This window comes from Nyctibius grandis, chromosome 32 (genome assembly GCF_013368605.1).
Source record: "Nyctibius grandis isolate bNycGra1 chromosome 32, bNycGra1.pri, whole genome shotgun sequence".
Lineage (NCBI taxonomy): Eukaryota > Metazoa > Chordata > Aves > Nyctibiiformes > Nyctibiidae > Nyctibius > Nyctibius grandis.
Window position 1 is genome coordinate 1,623,116 of NC_090689.1, and position 25,914 is coordinate 1,649,029.

The window sequence follows — 25,914 nt, forward strand, 5'->3', positions numbered from 1 at the left end:
CTACCAGAAACTAATGGTTGGAATTCTTTGATTCAGTTAGTTTATACTTATTCCTTTCCACATCAGTTTGCTATAGCATAGAAAGTTTCTTTCTTCCCCACATGTAAATCTATGTACATATGTATGCGTGTATGAGTCTATCTACATTCAGATCTTTTGGAAGAAGGGAAAATACAGACTTTTTTCCTCACTTTAAGTGTAGCCTGGAACTGGGTTTGAATTGTGAATCCTCAAAACAGCAACTGAGAATTTACAACCTCAAGATCTAAAACTACACAGTGTCTGTGGAGTCAGTTTTCTGCCTGCAAAAAAATGAAATGATTTCTTGCTTTTCAGTTATGGACTGACCAGCACAACAGATGTGCCATAGAAATGGGACATTTCTTTCAGCAGTAAAAGGCTCAGCCCTTTTTCTGTGTGCCTGTATGGCATATTCCCTGATTATGGTTCATAGTAAGAAATTAAGAAGTGTAAAGCTTTAGGCCATTTTCTCAAAGGTGTTGAGCCATTATTGCACTCAGCACTGAAATTCCCAATTAATTAGACACTTTGAAAGCAGACTTAAATTCCCTTACACCTTAAAAAACTTGACATAGGCTCCAAAATCAGTTATGTTGAATGGTGCAGTATCTTTAAATACTGATTATATAATCATTTATGCCAAGCTAAGCTGAGTGCTTAACAATAATTTAAGGCTGAGCACACACTTTTACTAAAGCATATCTACAGAGGGCTGGGAATTTAGGAATACTCCACAAGGCTCTCTCCACATCCACAAGTCCATCAGAGGTCTATAGCTGCCTCTCATACTCTCCTTCAAAACAAAAAGTATCTCATCATATAAGGCATCCACTCATTGCTGGCTGTGACTGACAGAGAAGTCTCTGAGGAGTGTGAAGCGGATGACTGGGTGATTGACTGCAAGCTCAGTGTGACACAGGGAGGATCCATATATAGATTTCCAGGGCAGAAGCAGGCCTGCTTTATTTAGAGGCATGTAGTTGTGTAAAAGGCATTAAATGCTTATGGCTGAATTAGAAGAGAAAAGCATAGAAACGAGGCAGGTTTACAGTGTCTAAGAAGGAAGCTTTCAAGGGTAAAAATCACAAGATCACAAGTTTTCTTCAGTTGTCACCGGCACAGCACCTGCTGCTAAACAAGTGCTTGTTTTTGTAACCAGTTGTTTGGTATGCTGTAACAGTGATAGATGAGCACTTATCAGCAGCATTTTAAGCTGTTCATTATGGAAACCTGTCCCACTCCGTGCTGCACTGTGTTATTTTAATTAGAGTGTCCTGCTGCTTTGTCAAGCATACTAAAACACTAGCTGTAAGTTTCCCCATTTACTCTTCAACCAAAGTTATACTGTGCACGTTACACATGGAACGGATATCCAGATACAGCCTACAGTTTGTATGATGTGAGGGAAGATAACGTAGAGTGGATAGTTCATCTCTGAAGTAGCAGACAATTCACAAGCAAGGAATAGCTAATTAAGTCGTTCCTTACCAATGAAGAAACACAAGTTAACGTAGGTCAGCTGTTGGTATATTTAAGTGAACGCTTTCTTTTAATTTTTTTTCCTATTAATTGTGATTCAGGAATGCAAAGGCTCTACCTGAGAAGGGTAGGAAGGATTGCTTGAAAACAGCAAACACATGAAACCAATTTTTGCTTGAACATCAAGACTTTTCTCCAGCTCATTTTGGAATTATGTTTCTGCAAATCAGTCAAGAGACCATCTGAGAAAACATTAATAACTATGGGCTGGGGAAGAACTTTCCAAAGCTCAAGATGTAAGCTCTTGAGATCTTGCCCTTTCTTTCTCAAACGTTACCATATTATCCTCTATTTCCAGTGGCTGTTTCAAATCAAACCAAAAGCAGCTTCTAGCTTTTGTCAACACTATGCCCCTGAGAATACAGGCTCTTAGCAGAATATCAAACTGAAAGTTCCCCTTTCCCAACATCCTTCTGTGGTGAAATCAGGAAGTTTTTGCAAGCCTGAAACACAGTACATTTTCTATTCTGACAAATGGTTTCTCTCAATGATGTTATTAACGAAAGTTTTGAAAGACCATTATTACAAAATGCTTTACAAGTGTCATCAATGTCAGACTAGAGGAAAAAGGTGAACTGGAAGGAAATCCCTAAGAGATATTTTACACAGTACTGTCACTATTAATCTGCAGCTAAATTTCTGAACACAAAATACTTGAGACACTGGCTTCTTTACCACTGTCTCATTAAAAAGTTAAGAATCTAAAACATTTGGCTTCTTTACAGGCTTGCATCCTTCACAGCACAGTGACATGATCGATAGCCAACCCTACAAGAAAATGAGCACGTGTAGTGCCAAGTGCCACTCTGGACAGCAGTCGCCTGGCATGAACATCCCACATGGAGAGCGGTGGCTGCTGCTCCTTTAGAAGTTTACCTTCAAACTAGCAGGCTGAAGAACAGCTCAGGATTGCCCAGCTGCTAAGTCAGTGTGGACCAGACCCAGCCTTGGGAGCTCCTCCTTCATTACTACGCAGCATCGGACACCCGTGCTGCCCATGAGCAGAGAGCAGATTCCAGGCTTGCGTGCTGCTTCTTGGCAAAACAGGCAAGTTCACAGAAAGCCATGGGCTGCCATGGTTCAGCTGCTTTCAGTGCCAATGCCAGATCATTAAAGTTAACTCTAAAAAACCAGCAGCTTGAAGTGTTGAGATACCGACATACTAGATACCTTGCTCTATTTTCAGAATGGAATAAGCAACCTAGCACAAAGTCACTCTTAGGCCTTTTTAAATGTGTCAGTGTAGAGTTAGCATGCAATAAATTCATGTTCTGGCTCACAAACTGGGTCCTTGTAATCAGACCCATGAGACATGATCAGAATTTGTATTTACCATCTACTTTATACGGACAGTCCAATGCAGAGCAGATCATTGAATCTGGTGTAGAAAATAGGGCTTTATTGCATCCTGACCCACAACCTTGGCTAGCAGCTTGTAACCCCACTGTTGTGGGTTATAGCCCCTTCTGTATTGTCCACTGCTCTCATCACAGGTTTTTACAGCTTCTGTGACACTCAGCATAGAGGAAAAGATTAAATATTGAAAACGGAGCTTATCACATAGATGACATTTTAAAAACTCTGTGCTGCCCCATGCAATGCATAGATCTGTTGGAACAGTGAGGTATACCTACATATATCCCCAAAATCTTTCCCTCCTGTTTGCAGTGTATTTGAAAATTTCAGCAGAAGAAATATTAAAATAGCAATGAAGCACCCAATGCTGTGCATTTGGTTTCATTTCAGCCAGGAATACCCCTAGGCTATCTCCAGGAGCCCCCACATGGAAACATCAGCTGCAAAAGCAAGTTCATCACCATCACTCTGAAATCAGACAGCTGCAGCAACTAGAACTCAACTACACAAGTATCCAGGGCAAATTTTGTGGAAACATAACTCTACAGGAAATGAAAACTTAAAAGATACAGCAGATTACAGCATTAATTGAAAAGTATTTGTGATAGTGGTCTAATTGGTAAAGCTCTGGACTAGGCATCGGTCTGGGTTTAATTTCCAGTTCTAAAGCTAGTTTTTCTGTGTCCCTTAAAAAAAAGTCACCTTAATGTGAAGCTACTGAAGTTTCGCACACACACCCTGCAGAGAATGCTACATAAGAATCTATAAAAATAATGAATCTAACCTGATGGATTCGTAGCAAAGATTTACATGATAACCCATGAGAACAACCGTATAGGTCATGTAAAAAAATCATCAGTTATTAGAAGGTTTTTCTAAATTCAAGAATTTGGACCCCACAGGGATAAATGTGATCCCCAGTGTGTTACGGACTTTTTTACCTCTCATGTCTCTGCCAGCTGAAACTGCGCTCCTGTGGAGCCCAAGGACAGTCTTCCAGAGCACTGGCCCCATTCTTACTGCAATCAGCAGCCAGATGAAAGCTCTCTGAGCTCTGTTTCTCCTCATTCCTCTCACTTGCTTTGTCCATTCAGGCTGGAGGCTTCTGAGGAAAGAACTGTGCTCTACGTTTTTATACTCCCTAACTGCAGTCTTAGGTAAACATGATCTTTAAATATAACTTATGAACATACTCTATTAACCTTTCACTTTATACCTTGACTTAACAGCAAAGCATGACGTTTCAGTGTATATATTTTGCTAACTTTAATTCTGGTTCACAAGGCAAACTTTCAACTTACTATTTTCTGTTTGTACAACCCAGTCAAAGACAGACATATTTTAGTGATGTGTAAATTGATGAATGATACAAGCTGAAAAGGCCGTTCACCAGCAGGCCCACTGAAAAATTCACCTCTCAGTGAACTTAAAATCAAAACAAATCAATGTACATTGTGAAAGCTATACAATTACTAGACTTGGAAACCTTTTTTGACAGCTCCTAGTAAGTTGATGTGTACATACCAAGAGATTTTACAAGAATGTCATAAACAAATACTGTGCCCACACCTGTGCCATAGTCTGGCACTGTGGATTGTCCCCTTGCTCTTTACTAGAGAGGAACAGAGGCTGAAACAAAAAGAAAAAAAAAAGAGGAAAGAAATACTATATGTCTTGTACACCTGACATATCGGAAGTTCTTATTTGTAATACTCTGGACTGCAAACCAGAGCTGTAAGGCAAAAGTGCGCATTGCACTGAAATGTACCATGTATTCTGCAATGTACGCGTGGAACCAATGCTGACTTCCCACTAATGGATCACTCCACAATCCAGTAAAGCAGTAATTTGGAAAGAAAGCTGATTTTCTAAATATAATATTTTGAAGCTGAAGGTTTCAAGTTGAATTTTGGGAAGCTGGGTATAGGGCTTGGATATTAGCTTTCTCCACTTGTATTGTAAATCCATTTGCTACACATTAACTTTACTACTTTGTTAAAAAGTTGCTAAAAGCAACTGAATGCAACGAATTCTCATAGTCATTGCTACCATTATTATCTATGCTATAAAAGAGGATTTTAAGTTAGCTTAATCAAAAGGCACAAGTCAAGGTTTTGAGTACATCTCTAACATGACTAAACACAGAGTAAGGCAAATCAAGACTAGCAAATTAAGAGGGAACCAAATACCAAGCACTGGAGTCACATGCTGGCGTTTTTAACATTACAGCCCCCAGCTCCTGCAAATCAGAAAAGCTTGAAGACATGAACCAAATGCAATTAGTGTGATTTTTACATGGCTTACAGTACTGTGAAAAAGCAGAGCTGCACATGGGAGATCCAGCCCTTCCGCATCACAGTGGCAGGGCTAACAGGCACCGTTATGAGGATTTCCCTGTTCACAGAGAGGGATAAGAAGTGGGGTCCACTTCTGCACTCACTCTGTTTTACATCAGGTTATGCCTCCAGGGAAGTGTAGTTGAAGTAAGTTTTATCAGTTGCAAAGATCCCATCAGGCTAATCCCACACAGGCACCAGCAAGCCCACAGCAGATGAGTGTGTCAGGAAAACAGAGAGCAGCAAAGAAAGATGGAGGCTTTTAATGCCTAAAGTTTTATCAGTGAAGATTCAAGATGTTCAAAAAGATTTGTCAAGAACATTCAAAGCCACTGTAGCTTTGGGAAAGGGTGATGGAGACTAAACCAAGAAATGACTTCAGAACTGGTGCTTTTTACACGCCCACCTGTCACTTTGAAAAGGGTATTTTTCCTGGTTTCAATGATCAATGGAATTTCAGGTTTGGTATTTCTTTCCCAGCAAGTATTTGGGTCTTGCAACAATGACAAGGGATTGGAAAGAGAGAGAGGTGTTTTTTTTGTTAAATCTTTACCTGGAAGCAATGAATGTCCAGATGGCTTCTTAAGACTCTGGACTGTGCCTCTAAACCCCCAGCATATCAAATGCAGTGCCAGGTTCTCCAGGTTGACTGTGCAAATCCCATCATTACTAGCATCAGGCTTGCTTGTGCAAAGAGTAAGAGGACAGAAAAAAATCAGAAGCCTTCACATAGCCTCAAAGGTGAGTTTGAGAATCTGAAACATATTATTCTACTGGGCATAAGGGAGAAGAAAGATTATAGTATGAAAACATTAAATTATAATGACACATTTATATAATTATTTGTGCACATAGAATAAGAAAAGAAAGGAAGGGAAAAAACAGTGTATATACTCACAGTATAAAGTCCCCCTGTCCCCCAGGGCATCACAGCAAGTGTACCACAGATAACGAGGCATCTGCTGATCAATGTGATGCTCTCAGCCTGCTCATTTATGCATTAATGAAATGTGTGCAGCAGTTCACTCAGCTGATAAAGGTTCCCACAGGGGACTATGACCAGGGGAAAACAAATGATCAAAATGAACAAAAGTGATTAGAGGAAAAAAAAAGACAATAAAGTGCAGCTAGGGGAGAAGTCAGACCCAACAGTTAGACTGTCCTTTTCATCTGTGTACCACCCTTCCTCTCCACCAGCTCACAGGGGATAGCAAGGAAATATCCCAACACATAGACTTCCATCTGTACGCAGAAAAGGAGCCTGGATTTCACCCAGTCTAAACCCCTTTATTTTAACAGTGCCCTGGACGTGGATACTTTGGTTTAAGCCAACAGAAAACACTCCTTCTAGCAGTTACTGAAACAACGTCAAAAGCCTGTCTCTAGCTTTGGAAACCACAAGTCCAGTGAGTACATCCTTAGCATTAAGGCCTCTTGGGAAGAAGTCAGACCAGATTCAGTAGCTGATACCATTATCCATGACCTCTGTTGACAGCACCAGGCCAAACACCTAAAGCCAGACAGTTGCTGTGCAGAGCCCTACACTCAGCCCAGCTATGAGTACACCGTCCTCGGTAACTACAGCCCCTGCACTGGTCCGTGTGCAGTGCTGCATGGCTTCAGCCTGTTTTCTGTTCTCAGAAGAAACCCCAAAACCCAACAAATCATCTTACTGTCTCCTGCTGCTTCTGGAGAGAAAAGCAGCCTTCTGCATGTTCAGAGAAGCAGATGATGTTTTAATTAGTAGCACGTACTCTGAATTCACTACGGCACAAATACCTTCGTGCAGCATGTGAGGGAATCATGTTGCTGCATACGTAGGGTGTTGGGTTGGTTTGTTTTTTTTTTTTTTAAATAATTTGATACCGAGTGAGGAAGATACAATCGGCCATTAGAGATCTCATGGCTTCTCACAAATGAGGTCAAGGTCAGTAATTCTGATCACTACTGACATTCCAGCGAGGTTTCTGCTTGTTTAATTTTATCCTTTAGCTACTTCATGTGATAACTGGGCAACTGTGCTGTGAAATAACATCATTTAACCACAAAAACAACTGCTCCAGCAGTGACTGGACTAATGACATACCAAAATAGCTTGTAAAAAGTACACGGCAATGAAAAGCTCTTTTGAAGCAGATGACCTTATTATAATAGAACTCAATTCCAAATATCGAGGTGTCCTGAGGCCGTGCCCTAAATAGCAGTGTAAGGTATCACTGATGTACCCACAAGCACACATAAAACATATGTAATGCAGAATCATTTTCAGCAGGGCACAGAGATCACAAATCTGCATGCGTAGGCTGTCGAAAGCAGTACAATTCATTTCACAATAAAAAGCAGAGAACAGTGATGTTCCCCATCTCTTCCTGATGAAGCATTTCACAGCACTGTAGGTGTACACATTATGCATGGAATTGTGTGGCTTGTTTTCCCTTTTAGAGAGCTGTGCTTAGAAATAAATAAAGTGTATCAGATGTAGGGAGATAGAACTCATTTCCGAGTTGTATCATGAATGAATATGCGTGCCTTCCCAAACGAGAGAAATGAATCTGAGGACAGTGGAAACCAGAACAGCTAGAGTTACACGGAAGGCACTACTGGGACCAGCACAGGGAGAATTTGCCTGCAGCTTCCCATCGTTGTGTCTTTCCCAATTGACTGAAAGCTAAAGCAGCAGCTCCATTAGTGTTTTATAGAGTTCACAAATCAATGTGAAATTCTATACACTTTGCTAAGACACCAGCACAAACGTGTTTGGGAATATTTATGCACATATATAGAGTGTATGTAAGCATTCAGAGAGATAAGGGCCCCTCCTCTCCATCCAGATTTGCATGAAGTCAAACAAAATTGATGTGGTATTTGGCAGGGAATGTAGGAGGATTCACAGAGCCATGCCACTGAACTTGTCAGCTAAAATATTTCATTCTGTTATTGGAAATCATTATTCCCACTCTCTAGAAATCTCCTTCTATTTTGAGTGGTTTGTGAAGCAAATGGAACTGCACCAGTAAAGCCATTCAGAATATAAAGTGCTATGGCAAAAACGTAACATATCTTGAGAATTAAACATTGGTATTGAGTTCCTTACTAGGTTAATCACTCTTCTGCCAGCAGGTGCATTTCCTCTTTCCAAACTCTCTTAACACATGTTTTTGTTATCACCTTCCTTCAATAATCAAACATGGAGAACACATTCTGTTTCAGGTGAGGGGACCTCATGACTTTCAGTATTTAGGAATAGCTTTTGGTGACCACATAAAGGGAAATTCCCTTCGCTCCCTATGCTGGTCCCAATAGTGCCTTCCTTGTAACATTCTGGTTTCCACTCTCTGCTAAAAGTGTACATTTTTGTGTATATTTTTGTGTTCTTTTTTAACAAATACTGCCTGGGAATCAGGGCAACGCATAAAACCAGCAAGGACAGGTAGTGAAATTTAGCCCAAATTCAGAAAATAGCTGTGTACCTTTCCCTACTACAGGGAGACAGAAGATGAAAACACAAACTTTTTGCTTTAAAGAAAGGTCCTTGGTGTTTCAAACCCACTAGTTGTTCCAAACCTACTGCTTTTTACAGGGATGCCTACTCAGATGTTCCCCCAAATCTTATAAGTCAGCTCCTGTATGATTCAAAAGATGGATTCAGCTCCCAAAACGCTTCTGAGGTGGCATTCCCATAAGCAACACACCAATCTATAGGGCTGTGCTGCTTCTTGGAGGGGGCTAAATACATACAGCAGAACATCAATCCTTCATCACAGGCAGCGACCCAGATCAATACATTGCTCATAAGTATTCACCATCTCACTGTGATCATAACACAAGAAATCAGGACACCAGGGCTTCGACGTACCTGCCAAGCAGCAATTTGAGCTGGGGCAGTTGGTGCTCAGTCTTTCTTAAATCCAGGCCCCCAGTTCAGAAGCACCGCAGTGCAGCTGGAGCTGTGATCATTTCCAGGCCCATCTGAAGCGGGCTGGTGTTCTGGCTGAGATAAGTGTGCAGCAGGGTTTAGATCAGAACAGAGCATGGTAATGGCTAGTACTGCCACTTCAGACTACACAATCTTCATCAATTTAATCATTACAGCAAGCAGCATCAGTACGTCCAAAAATAAGTCACTTGAACAAGGAGAAAGTTTCCAAATTCTATGTTTCTATTTCTTTTTAATAAAGCTCAAGCTTGCTAACAATATGCTGCAGCACAATGGAAAATTCTCATTTATAAAATAGTGTAAAATCTATCTGGTGTGTGGGAGGAAGATAAGGGCTATTTATCAACAGGAATAAAATGACTGAAATTGGAAATAAGATGCTGGATATCCTTCATTTGCAGACTGCACAGCTGCAATTAGCAACACAAAGAAGGTATTAACCATTTCAAAAATCTTAGTGCACTGATGCATCTTGCCAAAACTATCTGCAATGAAAGGTTCTGCCTCAGAATACAATTAATTTTAAACACAGAAAATTTAAAATTAATCTAAGGTATTTGTATTTAAATAATATGCATCTATTTAAATGATGTATATATTCTGGATACTTGCACACAAGTATATATGCTTATACTTCCCTGTGATAAGACTTCAATCATTTTTATTTTCTATTAAATATCTATATAATTGACACCAAAATTTTTTATCTCATTTCGTTCAGCATGCATGGTCATTTGTAGATCTAGACACAAATACCATCTGAAGCGAGACTACAAAATAAAGCTTTTTTCCTTAATGTGCAAATTTAAAAACTCTCTATAATTTATTTTATAACTCCCTTTCTACCACATTGTACTTGCATTTAATATCACTTCAGCTGAAGTACAATGTAAATTTCTCACCAAAAGACTCCATCTTCAGGAGAAATGTCTGTTTCCAGTCTTTGTATCTCCTATTTAGCATTTTTCAAATTAAATCTCTCCTAGATGAATCCAGTATATTGCTCAGCAGTTATTGAAATTTATGAACATGTTTAAGCTTTTTCATAGCGCTGTTAACCATTATGATTGCCACCTTTAAATCCTTCATTTTATACCTATCACTTCAGCAGGCTGTACTGGTGACATTCATGAATTTCTCAGATCGCAACCATGCCCGTACTTAACATCTCAGGGTAGAGTTACGCTTCCAAAGCCATTCCTTGGTTGTCTGCTTTAACCTCCTGCCCCACTGAATTCCCAAACATTCTCTCATCAAACTGGCAGCAGGCTCGTGTTTTGGGGAACTACCAGCACAGTCTGCAGGTCAGATCGTCACCTCTGCTTCCCCCGTACAGAAAACCCAGTAGCAGTTGTTCTCAACAACTCCAAATCCCATCAACCACCACTGATACAACGGTACCAGCTCAGAGTCAGGGGAGAGGCATTTTCTTGGCATGAGGAACGACACCAGAGAAGAGGCGCACGGGGGCAGAGTGTAACTGTGAAGCACAAACCTTCAGTGAACAGACACCCTCATCCTTCCCTAGGGGATACGTGGGTAGGCCTGGCTACTGGCTCAAACCAGCCAGCAGCAGTGGTCCAACCCAGCTCACAAAGCTTTTCTATTCCTTCCCCTGTTACATTATCCTGCCTTTCCTTGATCATTGCCTAGTGCACCGAGTGAGACAGTGAGATTGAGGGTGGCGAACTTTGGGGAAAGTCTGTCTACAAGCACGCCTCGAAGCACCGACCACAGTAACGAGCACTATAAAAGCTCCATCAGCAGTCTGAGTGAGCAGGGACACCAGCGCTCCCTCCGGGGGTCCCGCTCCCACCAGCCAGCTGCCCTCGCCCCAGACGCCCCGAGGCAGCTGCTTCACCAGCTCTGCTACAGCAGCGCCCACCATCCCACATGGGCGGGAGAGGAGCTGAGTGGCTTCGGGGCCACATCACTTGGTGCCAAGCGCATGCTGTGCTAATGGGCAGGAGCGCACCATCCCTCATGAATAATGTATTTTATTAATAACATACACTAATAACAACACACATCTAGCCCAAAGCCATGCATTTAAGACTAGGGTCAGCCTACTACAGCACTTGACAACAGCACTGGATCCAACCTCAAATGGCTTTAGAGGCTGAGCCCCTTCACAATAAAGTCATGTCTACCTCTGATTCTCTTCTGCCTGAGACTGAGAGATTAGTATTTCTTGTTGAAAACGAGAAATTCTCATTAGTGGGGTTCACAGTACCAGTGTTTTTAAAACTATGGTCTAAAAATCCCAAATGACTACAACAGGTATGTGAGGAAAGACAAGCCTGCCATCAGGACACTTACATTCACTTCCCAGACACCTGCATTACTTTCCTGGCAAACTTTTGATTTCTTGACACACACCCTTCCCCAAACACAACACACACACACGTGCACACACACAGAGGCAGATATTGTGGAAAAAGTCAGAGAGGACTTGCCTGCTAGGTGAAAATGTCTCAATTTCTCTCACCATTAAGGTTTGTTTGCAGCTGGAGCAAGTTTCCTCAAACAACAACAGAAAGAGAAACCGAGCTGAAAATAATGCTGTGATCAAGCACGCAAGCAAGCTTGCCCAGATATCAGGGCTGGAAGAGGACGGCTGACCTTTCCAAAACACACAAAACCCTAGTTCTATTGTCACTCATGCAACCAAATCCAAAGCTGATGAAGACACAAACTATGCAATAAACAAAAATGCCTCCTTTCCTCCTCCTCACCTCCCCCGTTAAAATATAGGTCCTCAGGGCAGGAACCACCTCAGCACACAAATGTATTCTTGTAGCTAATCCTGCAGTGCAAACCTCTAGTCAGCATCTCTCCATCTTTAAAACACAGGCACTCCTAGCTCCCGGCAAGAAAAAACAGATATTCTATGCAAAAACTTCAGAGAATTTGGTAGTGATTATTAGTAAATTTTATTTCTTCCAAATACTAAGGACATTTTACACTAGGGATATACCATGTTAATTCATGCCCAGCTAAACCAGGTGATGCTGCAGTCTGTGGCTGACAGTGCCACATCTTCAGGAGCCGTGCTTCAAAGCACTTAAAAACCCTTTTGTATTTGTGCACACCTGTATGCAGATGCAGACTGTACTTTCCTACAGCTAAGGATTCATTTAAATTCTGCGATGATGCGTCTCAACTGGTAATCACACATCTCAGCAGTAACCAACCAAAGAACTCATTACCATGTCATCTGTTTGCTTACAGCGTAAATAACTGGAAGTCAAACAGGTGGAGGTAAAGCAAAGCTTACTAGGGAGAGGATAATAGCGTTTTCAGATGCAGGCTCTGCCTCGTGCTAACCCCTTAGCCACTGGCCCGCTGTTGTGCCGGCGGTGCTGCCCTCTGCATTAGCACAGCAGCTCACTGGCCGGTGCGGTACGTGTTCTCTGGCTCTCCAGAGCCCAGCGGTGGAGTCGAGTAGATCTGCTTTTACAGACAGGAAGATCAGTTACACCTCAGTGCAGCTTTACGTAGACTTGACTTAAATACAGTTTGAGTCATACGGAGAAAAGTCAGAACCTCAGAATTTGAATAAACAGTTCAGTACCCAAGAGGGCTACTTATTTGCAGAGTAACACAGAAGTCACGCTAGAAATGCCAACAACTCTGAACACACTGCTTTTAGGCACAAGTCATACATTTCTCCCAGTTTCACCTCCTGGTATCCTACTAGCCCTTATTTTACAGCTTTATTTTTCCTGGTTATAAACTGTTTGTCACATTAATTGTTAGTGGTAGTAAAACTGTACCATTTTTCACAAGAACGTTCTCCATTTTTTCATGTTATTGTAAAAATACCTGGTAAGTCCTGATGTTTAATTAAAACAATTTTTAATAAGTATTTTTTTTTCCCAGATTTCCTGCTAGGATGAGTATAATTTGCTCTAGCTCAATCAACCACAGTTCAGTGGAAAGCAGGAGCAAAGACCCTCTAGTGAAAGGACAGAGTACAGCTGCTCTGTTCTGCCCAGACTCAAAATGATGCTCCTTCAGTTGCTCTTTGAAAGCATGACGATTTAGGCAAAAATAAAGCGTCATGAGCATTTGCTGAATTAGAAGGTACTAACATTTTAAAGTTTATTATTCTTCTAGGTGTGGCCATTTCACAAAAGTATATCATTTAGGGGTTTAATACCAGAACCATCTGGGGTTTTACTGCACAGTCACCTTACGCCCTATGGCCAGAGGATCACCCAGGTATGTAATTGCTGGTTTGCACACACCAGGCATGACATTTGTTTTGTGTGAGCTAGACTAAGCTTTCCTAACTCACCAACTTCCACCACTCAGGAAAACATTCATTACGGTTCTGTGCAACTTTGCCTCAGACATTACCCTCATCACAAGGTGGTGGATCATCAACACCCAGAGTATCCTGCGAGACAACGCAGCCCCCCCAAATCTCCATGTGCTGTGGCTATAGTTAGATACGTGCTAATTCTCAGTCAAGTTCTGTCACAAAGGTAAGCAAATGGACTGCAGAAAGTCTAGGAGGAAAACCAAGGCAACAAACCCAATGCCACCAAAACAGGATAACCAGGGAGCTAATGCTGAGATCAGGGCTGCTTGCTTCATAGCTACCATACTGGGAAATCAGAAAGGCAGGAAGATCTGCATATCCTTCTCACACATATCCTCTCTTAGAAGCTGCACTTTTTGGAGGAATCTTACCAATTATTTGGTTCTCAGATGTCCTAAAAATCAAAAAAAAGGTCAGCTAGAGTAGACAGATGACATTACTTTCCTGAAAGTGAACACCATGCTTCGACTTTTGGCAACAATCACAATGAAACAACACATTAATACAACTTCCTAACATAATACTAATACTATATCAGGTACAGGATAGGTTAAAACAGTATTAATTGCAAAGTGCAGATCACTTAATTTTGAGAAGTCATCCATTTGGGGCTGTTTCCCACAGAATTGGAAGGCTGATGTCATCATTTTGGAAAAAAATTGTCTCCTGGTAATCAGTTTTGTAAGTTGTAATTTATTATTAAAGACTGTTAAATACAAGTATACAAAACAGCACCTGGGGCCCAAATCTACTTTAAATACATATTTGAATTGAAGTTTTGCTTAAATTAGTATATTAATGGCTAAGGACAGAAAGCGCTTATTAGAATACTGAATACGAAACCTCTTGTAGAAAACCTCTAACCTAATTGTTTGTCAATCAGTCAGAAGCTACAATCAACATCTGTAATTCAGCTTCAGAAAAATGTATATTTTGCAAGACCCTGGCCACCTCCATTTCCTAGTCATCAAGTTCACCCAGCATGAGATCACTGATTGCAAGGTACGGTCTTCCATGATTCTGACAGTTTTGTTTTGTTGGCAAGCCCGGATCACAAGGTAGTTCTACTGTTCATAGGTTCTCCAGCACCGTTATTGCAATCAGATTAACATCCTCCCGTATTGGACAATACAGGATACTTCACTGCCTTCAGATGCTTAAACGGAATTACAATCCCTACAGGCAGGTAGAGCTAAGGTTCTGATTCAGTCAGGTGCTGCAGCGTGCTCCTAAACCTGACATGGGGATTTCAGCAGCTTCAGAGTGCTTCAGTTGGCACTAACAGATCTCCTGAATCAAAGCCTTTGACACTTGTGTGACAGAAGGAGGATAACGGTGGGAATGACAGACATATGCAATCACAGAGCTGTGAGTGCTATTAGAAGCCAAACGTCTCTTAGGGACATAAGTAAGAGGCTAACACATCAGTAATCCCGTGGCCATCTTCCTGACCATGTTCACTTGTCCAAGATAGCACCTTGTGAAATAGATTCAAACTGACCACACAGATATGTCTGTCTTACTGAAGGACACTGTTGATTCATCAGCCATGTAATGAATTAAGTGACTGCAGGAGAATTCTCACATCATAAACAATGAAAATGGATTTTTGTTAATAATACTAACAGTAGCAGAAAAATCTGTTGAGTCGTTCCTGTTTAAAATAGCTTGCTTACTCAACATCAGGAAAGAGACCTACTACTTTACCATGTCAATCACAAACCATAATTCATTACATGCCTGTTAGATTTTCCACGTTAGTACAATTACATGCTGCTGCTTCTAAATACAATTTAAGTAAAGGCAGGTATCAAAAAATACCCACACATTCTGATTCATTGGTATGCCACGCAGCCAAAGACTTGTAGAAGCTGTTAATGATACATGAATTATGTATGCTACAGCTCAATATAACATTTGGTGTGATTTAAACAGCATGAACTTTTAGTGAAAGTCATTTTGATTCTGTGATGTATTACACTTCCAAAACCCTTAGCAGGAGGTGGGAATTGAATGATGTTCTCTGAAAGCTTTTATTTGTTAAGCATACACAATGCAGCTGCAACCAGATCCTAAATAATGGCAAGGAGTGGAATGAAAGATCTGATATAAAATTAGGTTGCTGCACAACTTGATTCTGCGTGTGCCAGTGAGGGAACGGGAAGCAGCAGAGGGGAAGAAAACAGACAGGAACCAACCATTCCCCTCTTCTTCTGCAGCAGCTGAACTTCAAGCTACCATAGTAGTACTTCTCATTTTAAACATCACTGTTGAACTGATCATTTCACTCTGCAACACCAAACAGTTGGCTCTCAGTCCATCCAGTTGCTTACAAAGGTTGAAAAAGGAATTTGCCTAAGTATGTAACTCATTTTTAAAAAGTTAAATGCAAGAAGGGGAAGAAAGATTAAAACACAGGTGGCTAATGTGATCCTTATTTTTATTTTATTAAACACTAAATGTTTGCAAGCACAGGAATTTCTCTCCTCGCTGTAGTATTTTGGGGTTTTTCTCAAGAGCATTTAGCACTAACCTATCTCCTCTATCACTTATTAAAGAGAAACCTGCCATTGACATGGTAGTAGGTACAGGAATCGCCCAAACCATACTTCTGAAAACCTTGTCTTGAAACCAGCAGGCAATGACAGAAAACAAGTGTTGCCCATTTTAGGGGTGGAAATGGAGGTGGTCTCCCTCAACATAATTTTAAAAACTTGCAATCTAGCAGAGAAAATAACCGAGATCTCTGCCATGCCTGTCCAATGGCTTTGACAATAAGCTACTTCACTGTACAACAGCGTAAATTTCCCCATAAAATAGGATCATTCTTTTAGGGTTGAGTTTGAACATATGGAGTTTTTTTGACTGAATTAATCCTTTCTCCTGAAGATTGAGGCAGAAGCATAAGTGTTGTGATATTCTTGCCGGATATTTACAAACTGCCACAAAACATGACCCCAAGGACCATCAGTTATCTTTTCACACCAGCCCCTAACAAGGGCAGCCTCTTTCAATCCTGAAGCCAAGCTAGCCAGGGAACTCCTGAAGTTCTTGTGTGAGGGATAACATTGTTTCAGCACAACCTACTGGGAGTTGGCCACTGAATACAATCTGACATAAATAACACCCACAGTTATCTTTCTACTAGAAATATATGGTTATAGGCCCAAAAGACAGAAGGGCACAGAACCTTTACTCAATAAAATGAAAAAACAATTCAAGTCTAAGCTCCCCAGACCTAGAAATGTTTGAGACATGCTCTGGAAAGGACAGTTCTCTAATGCTTTAGATACACACTTCAGAAAATCTTCCAAGATTTTTGCCAGACACAGCATCCACTGAAGGATTAAAATGTGCACACGGTTATGTCCTCTACACACAGAAAGAATTTCTAATTATAGGGAAGGCTTATAAAAATCCAATCAATATAAGTACAAGTAGATGTCAAAAAGAATCAGAGTAGTTCCTTGTGCTGTTCAAAGAAAACAGAAATTCTTACAGCACTTGGTAAAGGTTTCGGTTTGTGTTTGGTACAAACCATAGAATTGTTTTGGTCGGAAGAGACCTTTAAGGTCATCAAGTCCGGCCGTTAACCTGGCACTGCCAAGTCCACCAAAAATGCTTGGGGAATATTTGCAAAAAGTGGTATTTTCAGCAAAGGCATGATGACACTTGGTCTAGAGGCAGATCATCAACAACATTATTTCCTATAGTAGAGATTCTGCTTTGCTGCAATATCATTATCACAAAACACGGTTTATCAGATACAAAGCTCCTACTTCTCTTGCATACTTATAGAATGCAAGAAAAACAAGTCCTTTCAGAAGAATTTTCAAGATTTCAAAAACATTCTTGTTCTGTATCCCCTGTGACACTCTTTAGGGACTCTGAATTGAGGAAGCTCCTTCTGTTTCAATGACGAGTCACATTTTAAACAGGACTCATTCAAAGAAAATCAAAATTGACATTGCTGATATTTTTGTCCTCTTTAGAAGAAAAACAATTGAATAGTAATCCTCAATTGCAGCAGAACATTATAGACTAGTACACTCTACCTGCTACCCTGAAAGAACATGTTATTTGTTAAATTAATACATTTTTATTCTGACCATGGAGAAATATGAAGTAATAAAAAAATTCAGAGAACACAATGATGACAGTAATACAATTGATTAGCAATAGCATTACACAGTTTTCCAGAGTGATTCATGCAGTAGGTGCAATGTACACGTTTATAACTTGCAGTTGTCTTGCATTACAACCGGATCTTGTTCACACTGGCCAAAATTTTTCAAAAATTCACCCAAGTTTATATTCAAAAACCTGAACTTAGACAGATATATGTCTCTAGATATATAATGACTTTAAGTTATTCAGAATAGCCCATTAAAATTAGCATGCTGAGTCAGAGTCTCATTATCCTGAAAAATATTGGCTATATATTTAATTTTACAGATCCTGTTGTTTACCATTGTTCTCTTCTATCAAAACTAAAACAAGATGGCATATGCAACTATAATAATTGTTCTTATGTTTTAGCTACTGAATTAATATAATCTTTAATTTGAAAAATGCAGAATTCTGTGTTCAGGAACTCAAAGAAAAAAAGGAAAGTGGAGATAGAGCAGCCTGAGACCTAAGAGAAGAGATACAATAATACACACACAGAGTCAGATGAGACTGTTAGAGGGGGAAATGTTGCAGAAATACAGTACATCTTAGAGGCAAAACGCTAGTGGGTCCACGGGCCAAGGAGACCTCCCTTAAAGTGACAGAGAAAAGGTGCCTTTACGCAAAACAGCGTCTATTTATCTGCATTATTTTACCCTCTCTCTTTACTGTGGTCCCACAGTAAATTAAATATTTGATTTTTGAAAGGTGTCTTAATACACAAAGCATTCTTGCAGTGTTTGCAGTCTTTCAGGTAAGACAGTGGAGCAGAGGGCAAAGATAGCTGGACAGGGCAAGAGAAGACAGTGGTAGGACATGGTGGTCCATCCAGGCTCTACAAGATGCAAATTCCAAACCCGTACTTGGGAAAGCAGAAGCCCAGCACTGTTACCCTAACAGCAGGATTAAAGTGTTCTTTACCCTTGAACTACATTGCTCGATGTACAAATTCCCGTGAATACAGTTACCCATACCAGGGGCATTCTTCAAACAGGTTGGTTAAATGTTATCATCACGGGATTCAGCCAGACAGCTGCAGTGCCAGCATTCTGATTTACTCAATTATTCAAGTGATTTCTGCCCAGTATGCCAGTTAGACTGAATTAGAAATTACTTTTGTTGAAGTGTTGATGCTGTTAGTTCCCTCCAGACTAGGACAGTGTTTGTCAAGGTATCCAACACACAGAAAAACTCACAAGAGAGATGAATAATATTGAGTATGGCAGCGTTCCCCACTGGGCTGCATAAAAGGATGGATTTCTTCTTTGTTTTGCTAAGTCACTGTGTTCTAAACCCAACGTGCTCAGTAACAGACTTGGGATGCAGTAGCAGAAGGTGCCCAAATCGTTAAAAATACATATACCTTACCTTCAGCAGCATACAAATATAGCCACTGCCACGTTATGTTGTTAACACGACAGCAGTCACAACTAGGTAAAAAAAATAAAATTTTATTGACTTTTTCTTCTAATATGATTTTTTTTGTAAAAAGACTGACATTTCCACTTGTTTTTTAAAAACTAAGAATTAGAGTTTTGACACATTTCCTCCTGCATTTTCTCCTTCTTTGTCTCAGTACAATAAAAATTCTGCACAAACTGTGTTTCTTTCACATCCTCCTTCCCGTTCTCCTCCTTCTGTCTCAACTTTTCCATTTTCAAAACTTTGCCGACTTCAGTAAGTTGGTGGCATTTCATTCTTCTTTTGTCCCTAATGTTTCCAAAGCTGGAGAAGTTTTGCAAAGTATGTAGGAGAACAGGGAGAAAAGCTTGCCTAAATCCTTTTTTTTTTTTTTTGTGCTTTGAAATTCTCTGTTTGTTTCTTACTTATCTAAAATGGAACCTGAAAAAAACCTGTTAACTCAGAAATGCATGTGTTGAGCTTTGCGTGGAGGAGAAACATGATGAAACCAGCAGCAGTACTTTTACTCGAGTACAAAACCAGGAAGAAACCTCATCCAGAGAAGACCGTGAAAAGGTATTTCTTTTTCCTCTCATTGACAACAACCTGGAAGAGTTACTAAATGTGAGAAAAGTAACTGAAATTAGGCAAGACAGAAGTTTTTGGAAGACAGCCAAAGCTATTCCTTCTACTGTTTCCTCTACAGTCAGTGGGGAAAGACAAGGTTTTTTCTAAGGGTGATTTCAACTCATCCAAATATCTGTTTATCTGTTTCAGGAGAGGAAAAATCAGCTTTTAAATATTCCCTCTTCTTCCTTGGCACCAGGGCTAAAAACCTAAGTTTAGACTGGTAAAGTTACACAGGGTAAACCCTAACCTGAGTGACAAAATGAAGAGAAGGCAATATGGCAGCTCTCTTCCTGCCACTGATGGCTTAAGTATCGGCCCCTGGAAAAAAAGAGCAAAGTGAATTGAGTTTGTCTACAGCCTTGTTCTGCATTTCACTACTGGCTGTTAATGGGAGAACAGTGCTTTCAAATAGTAGTTCCACACTGGGATGTCATCTCAATGGAAAGGATGGGGGAAGCTTTTCTTCCTAGGCTTCAGAAAAAATTACCTCTAAAAAAAGATACATATTGGATATGTTGGAAATACAGACAGCTGAAAAAGACTACACGGAGAAAAGGTTCGCTCTTCCTTTTCCCTCTTAACACTCTTTCAGTGTTCTACTTCCCCACTTTGTCCTTACAACAGGACAGAAAATGACATAAACCCTGTAAGCCTTTAAATACACTCTGCTTTTTTTAACTTTTGAAAAAGAAGAGTTACTAGAATCAAATTCATGATTTTCAATACTGTGGAAAAATTCTTACTCTTTCTGTTGCTCTGTACTCATGCAGTGCTTGGCACAACACGCATCTCACACCCAGGGGGGGCTATAAACTGGCAGCAGCGGCAGTTCACCAGCCTGAGAGCCACAAGGAAATACACTCAAAACAGGCGTTCACTGACGAGCACTTGTACGGCCCAGGTGACTGGAACCAGCCTCAAAATGTTGACCCACAGCTGCCAAACAGAACAGCAGGTCACAGGAAAAAAAAAGCGGAGATTGAAAGCTGGAGAAGCAAAGCTAACAAGTCTACAGATGAAAACTGCTCACATGCTGTGCCTGGGGCTGAATTATATGGAGAAAAAAGGCTGCAAAGTGCCTGGAAAGCAAGGGGAAAAAAAAACCAAACAGCTCCTCATCCAATCCTAATATGATAGGTCTTCTGCAAAGACATCTCAAAGCTTCTTACACAAACTGCTCTCATGAAAATAAAAAAGAACAAGCCCAAAAAACCTACACGCTGTAACGCTGCTGTTAGTCTGATGAAACTTAAACACGCTGCACCAAATCAAGAGAAGCAGAGCAATAAACGGAGTGGTGAGGGGGAGGGCAGGGTGTCCCACTCGGCACAGACTGGCCCCAACTGCCAGGGCAGGCCGAGCGCCCGAGCCCAGCGTTACTGCGCCGACGCACACAGACCGTGTCGGCGCACTCACAGCGCGCCCCGGACCCCAGCGCAGAGCTGGCCCGGGGGTAATCAGCCTCAACGGCAAAGCTTACACACAGTTGGGTCCCACAGTTTTATGTTACTGAGTGCTATAGAGCTCACAGTGACCTCATGCTGAACCGTCCCTTGTGGCTTCAAGAGAATATCGCTTCTTAAGCTCTCCCCTAATAACTCATCTGGAAAATCCCAACCTTTTCCCACCCCCTTTTCTTGGTATTTACATGGAAAGACAGGCAATGTTATGGGAAAACTAAACACAAACCAGAGTATGATGCTGTGGGAAAGCATTGGGATTCTTCTCCATAATGTCAAGGAACTTAATATGCTGCAGATGCTCTAAGAAACCAAGTTATATATGCTGCAACAGTACAAAGAACTCTCATCAGGTACCTACAGCTAGATGCAGAATTGTACAGTCACAGCAAGGAAAAGTTTCTCTTCACCCAAAGCCTCACACCTGAATAATATCAGCTCTGTGCTGTAACTGGACCAGCTCCCACCCACCACCAGTGCCTCTTTGGTGAGGGCAAGGTTTCAATATGAAACGTGTTTTGAAAAATGTTTTCTGGGTCTCTCTGAGTAAAAGGTTTCACACCAGTTACATGGACAGCACTAACCAGTGCCCCATGAAGGTGGGAAGAACTCGTATGCTGTTCTAGAGACAAAGACATTTGCTTCCCCCTGAACTCTTAAGAAAAAACAAATCAAACCCACGATCACTCCCTCAAGCTGCCCTCAACTCAGTCCACCAAGTGACACAGCTGCAGCCTCCGTGAGAAGCCTGGCAGCGCTGCACCCACCCACCTCCTCCCGTCACTCAGGTCACACTGCCCAGCAAGAGACAACAGAGCTGGCCCAGGGACCCCACAGGCCCCAGGGACAACTCCTACCCTGCTGCAGATCGGGGCTGGCCAGAAGGAAGACAGTTCTCTTTCCACAAATGCAAGTGTGCCACTTTCGCCCCGGTCTTTCAGCAGATTTATAGTTCTCCCAAATAAAGCAGCAGATATCCTTGTCCCAAAATATCAGAGAAGTAACAGGCTGCACAAAAAGTCTCTCATTTATTTTTCCTTTGCTATACTCACTCTTCTGTCCACAATTGCTGCACGGATGAAAAAAAGCACATGTGAGGAAGGAAAAGGAAGGGCATTATGGTATGCTGTAGCAATTAAAAGCTACCAGTAGAGCTGACCTCTTTCCTACTGTGACACACATGCAGAGCACGGTCCATTTTTTTTTGGAAAGCAAGAAAGCAACCTCCATTGGTAACAACTACCCATTTTTAATGTCAGAAATGCTGCAAACTGCAGTTGCTAAATAAAGGCTTCTTTATTTACCCTTTATTCATATCAAAAGACGCCAGACCTAGGGCTTGCTAGTTAGGAGGAAAAGAGAGAACTCTGTAAATCCAAGAAATTTTTGTTTTGTTTTCATCTGAACAGGCATAATAAATCTAAGTCTCAGATGATGCTTCCCAATTAATCTTGAAGGAAATGCTCAAGAAATACAGGAATAAACAGCCTTCAGCAAAAGCTAGTTATAACAAGCAAGGGAAGCAGCAAGCCTCTTCACACTGCCCTGCCACCAATGCACCTTAATATCCTTAATCACAGCAGCCCCTGCTATTTTCAGCACCGCTTGCCATTTGCAGCAAACTGCACAGTAGTGTCACGATGAGCACAAATGGCCAGGGGGATGAGACCTGCAAACCTGCTCCTTTGCCAAAGCAAGGGGGGGCATTTTTAAACAAAGACACGCAGCACCTTTCTGTGCTGCTCCACAATATCCCACTACAAGGGGTGAATGTGGCAACTCCCTGCAAAAATAGCTGTTCTGTATAAGGTTTGCTTGTTTATCTGTAAGGGCTGCACTGGCTTCCTTCTTATAGGGAATACCTTATTTACAGCCTCATTTTCATTACCTGTTCACCAGAAGAAAAAAAAAAAAGAGCACATTGATAACAACTACCTTGCTCCTGATATCAGGTATTTTGTATGGATTTGCAGCATATTTCAGCAGTAGCTGATGCTGGATCACTATCACATTGCAGTAATTCTAGGTGACAGCAATGATACACACGATGTAGACAACACTCAACTTGGATTCAGAAACCAGATTTGTATTCCCATCCTTACCCAAGGCCCAGTACATGGCCTTACACTTTAGGCTTTAATATCGTTACCTCTAAAAGTACAGAAAGAATGCATTGCTTTGTAGAAACTTCACAAGTTCTAATGAGGAGGACAATTGCTCACAGTTTAAGCTAATTATGTTAATCAGGAAATTCGGGAAAGAAACATGGTTGCTACCAGTGGGAGAGGGAAGGTTGTTAGGACCTATGGGACAGGTCCATACCACATGGCAGGAGACTTGGCTGTGGGACATGAGGGGTTAACCAGAGCTGCAAAGAGTGGGGAGCAATGAAAGGACTTTCTCATGGCTAAGGCAGACCCTGCTGTCCCAGAGAACACCGATTATTATCGTCACTCTGTATGAGTTCCTACAGACCAAATGCACAGTTTTAACCAAATTTCCCACGGGGGCCACTGATCACGCTGCTCTCATTTTTGGGTATTCGGTGACCCCAGGGTTGGAAAGGCAGGAGCCCTAAGTGCTCACAGCTGCAGCTGGGGTCGCAGGACTGCAGGCTGTCACCATCTGAACTGTTACACAATCTGGAGTGCTGTGAGAAGCCAGGGCAGTGTCGCATCAAATTAGGCAAACAGAACCGAGCTGCCTTTTTTTAGGCTTAATCTGAGTCTCAGCCCTTCATCTGGAGAATGAGAATCCCCACCAACCTGTCACCTAATGGACAAGCTGAGGATCAATTAGCATTCGTGAAACACTCATCTCAAAATGATGAGTACCACAGAAAAGCCCATAAGGAAATCAATACTTCTTTACTCAGAACAAGGTGTGAATAGCATGCAATAAATAAAGCATAATGCCAGACATCTCACAGCGAGGCTTAAATGAAGCAGAACCAGCAGTCCTCTGGATAGGAGTAACATTTATAGGCAGAAGAGGCAACCAGATGAAGGTAGGAAGCACACTTCAGCTCTTGCAAGTATTGCTCTTTGCATCCTTGATAATGTTCATTTGCGGACGTGGTATTTCCTACAAAACCCATAAAGCAGATGGCTGAAGGGATGGCAGTTGTGTCTCATCCCAGACAGGACCTGACTAAATGTCACCAGCACTGCTGCGTTTCTGTCAGGGCCTCGCTACTCGGTACCAAAGGCTACGGAAAGCAATACATTCCAGCTGCTTAAGAGCAGCTGGCAAAAGTCTTAGTTTAAAAGTAACAAAAGGATGTGGTCAGTGAGAGGAGGGGCCACAGCTTCTGAAGTAACATCAGCAGCCTTCAGGGACACCTGCTCTGTGATCAGGAGTCACTCCGCAGCCAGAGGAAACGGAGGAATGAAAAACTAGGAAGTCACCCCAGACTGATGGCATGGACACAGGGCCTGAGACAGAGCAATGCAACTACAGCACCAGCTTTTCACTCATGTCCTCCTCCCTGTTGAATTCAAAGCCAGAATCACATATGAAAATTTAAAGTTCAAGTCTGATGAAAGTTATTTCCATAGAGAATTTATTTTTCAGTCCACAAGCACACCCAGATGCAACCTGATCCACTAAAGATCTGCTTCTGCTGAGCTGGCAATAACTGCGTTTTGATAAGATGCTTCTAGCACTAGTTTCATTGGAGACCATCGGCCAAAATGCTCCAGGAATTACAGGGTGAAGTCCAGGCTCACAGAACCCACTATTTTGCCAGGGTCAGAACACGATTCCAAGCCCACAACTATGAAGAAACACGGTTCAGCCAGAGGGTATCGTGGCAATAGGAACTTACTTTTGCAGATGTATGTACTTCCCTGAGAGAGATGCTTAGAGCCTGCAGGTAATTTTTTTATTTACGACAATCTTAGGAAAAAAGCAAAAGCATAGGAACGGAGCAGCAGAAACAATCCCAGTTACCTCACTGCACAAGAATTCTTGTGTCACTGGTTTCCATTCGGACTCAAAAAATGCATTTCATGTTTGCTTAGAACCAGAATTGTTAGCTAAAGCCAGGTCACATGGTAATCACGTTAAACAAGTCTTGATTTGTTGTACCTTTGGGCTTAGCCTTTCCTGCAACCCAAGCCTAACAATTCACCCTCCTCAAGTCCATGTGTCTCTTGTTAGCTTGAGTGTATGTAAAAATCCATATGGATTCCACTAATTAAAAGCATATGCTACGTGGGCATGCACAAAGCTAATTATGACATGGCACACATTTCAAAGCATGAAGCTTTAGAACAACCTTCACGGGGTCTGCCTTAAGAATTTGTTACCTTAAAAAAATCAAATAGACTTAATATTTCTGGTATGGAACATGATTAATGTGTGTGCATCCCAGGCAAACTTGTACTGCAATTTAAAAGAGCATTCACACCGAGTTACACTCAGTTTTGATTGCCAATGACAGCTCACTGAAGTGACCCTCACAACACCAAACAAACACAAGAGGGTTTAGAAAAGACTCTTTGCTTTACCCAACAGATCAGGTTTTGAAATCTGTACACTACTAGGGCATCAATGACCTGAAGAACAGAGATTATTTTACTCAATATATTGAGATGCCTTTAAAACCCCAATTAATTACTTCCTGTATATGCCAGCGTTGTGTAACACAAACACAATTGACCCCTACCAACACCAGGAGAACTGAACATGGTACATTGAGCATGAGAATGGAAACCCCAAAGTATTGTATTTTAT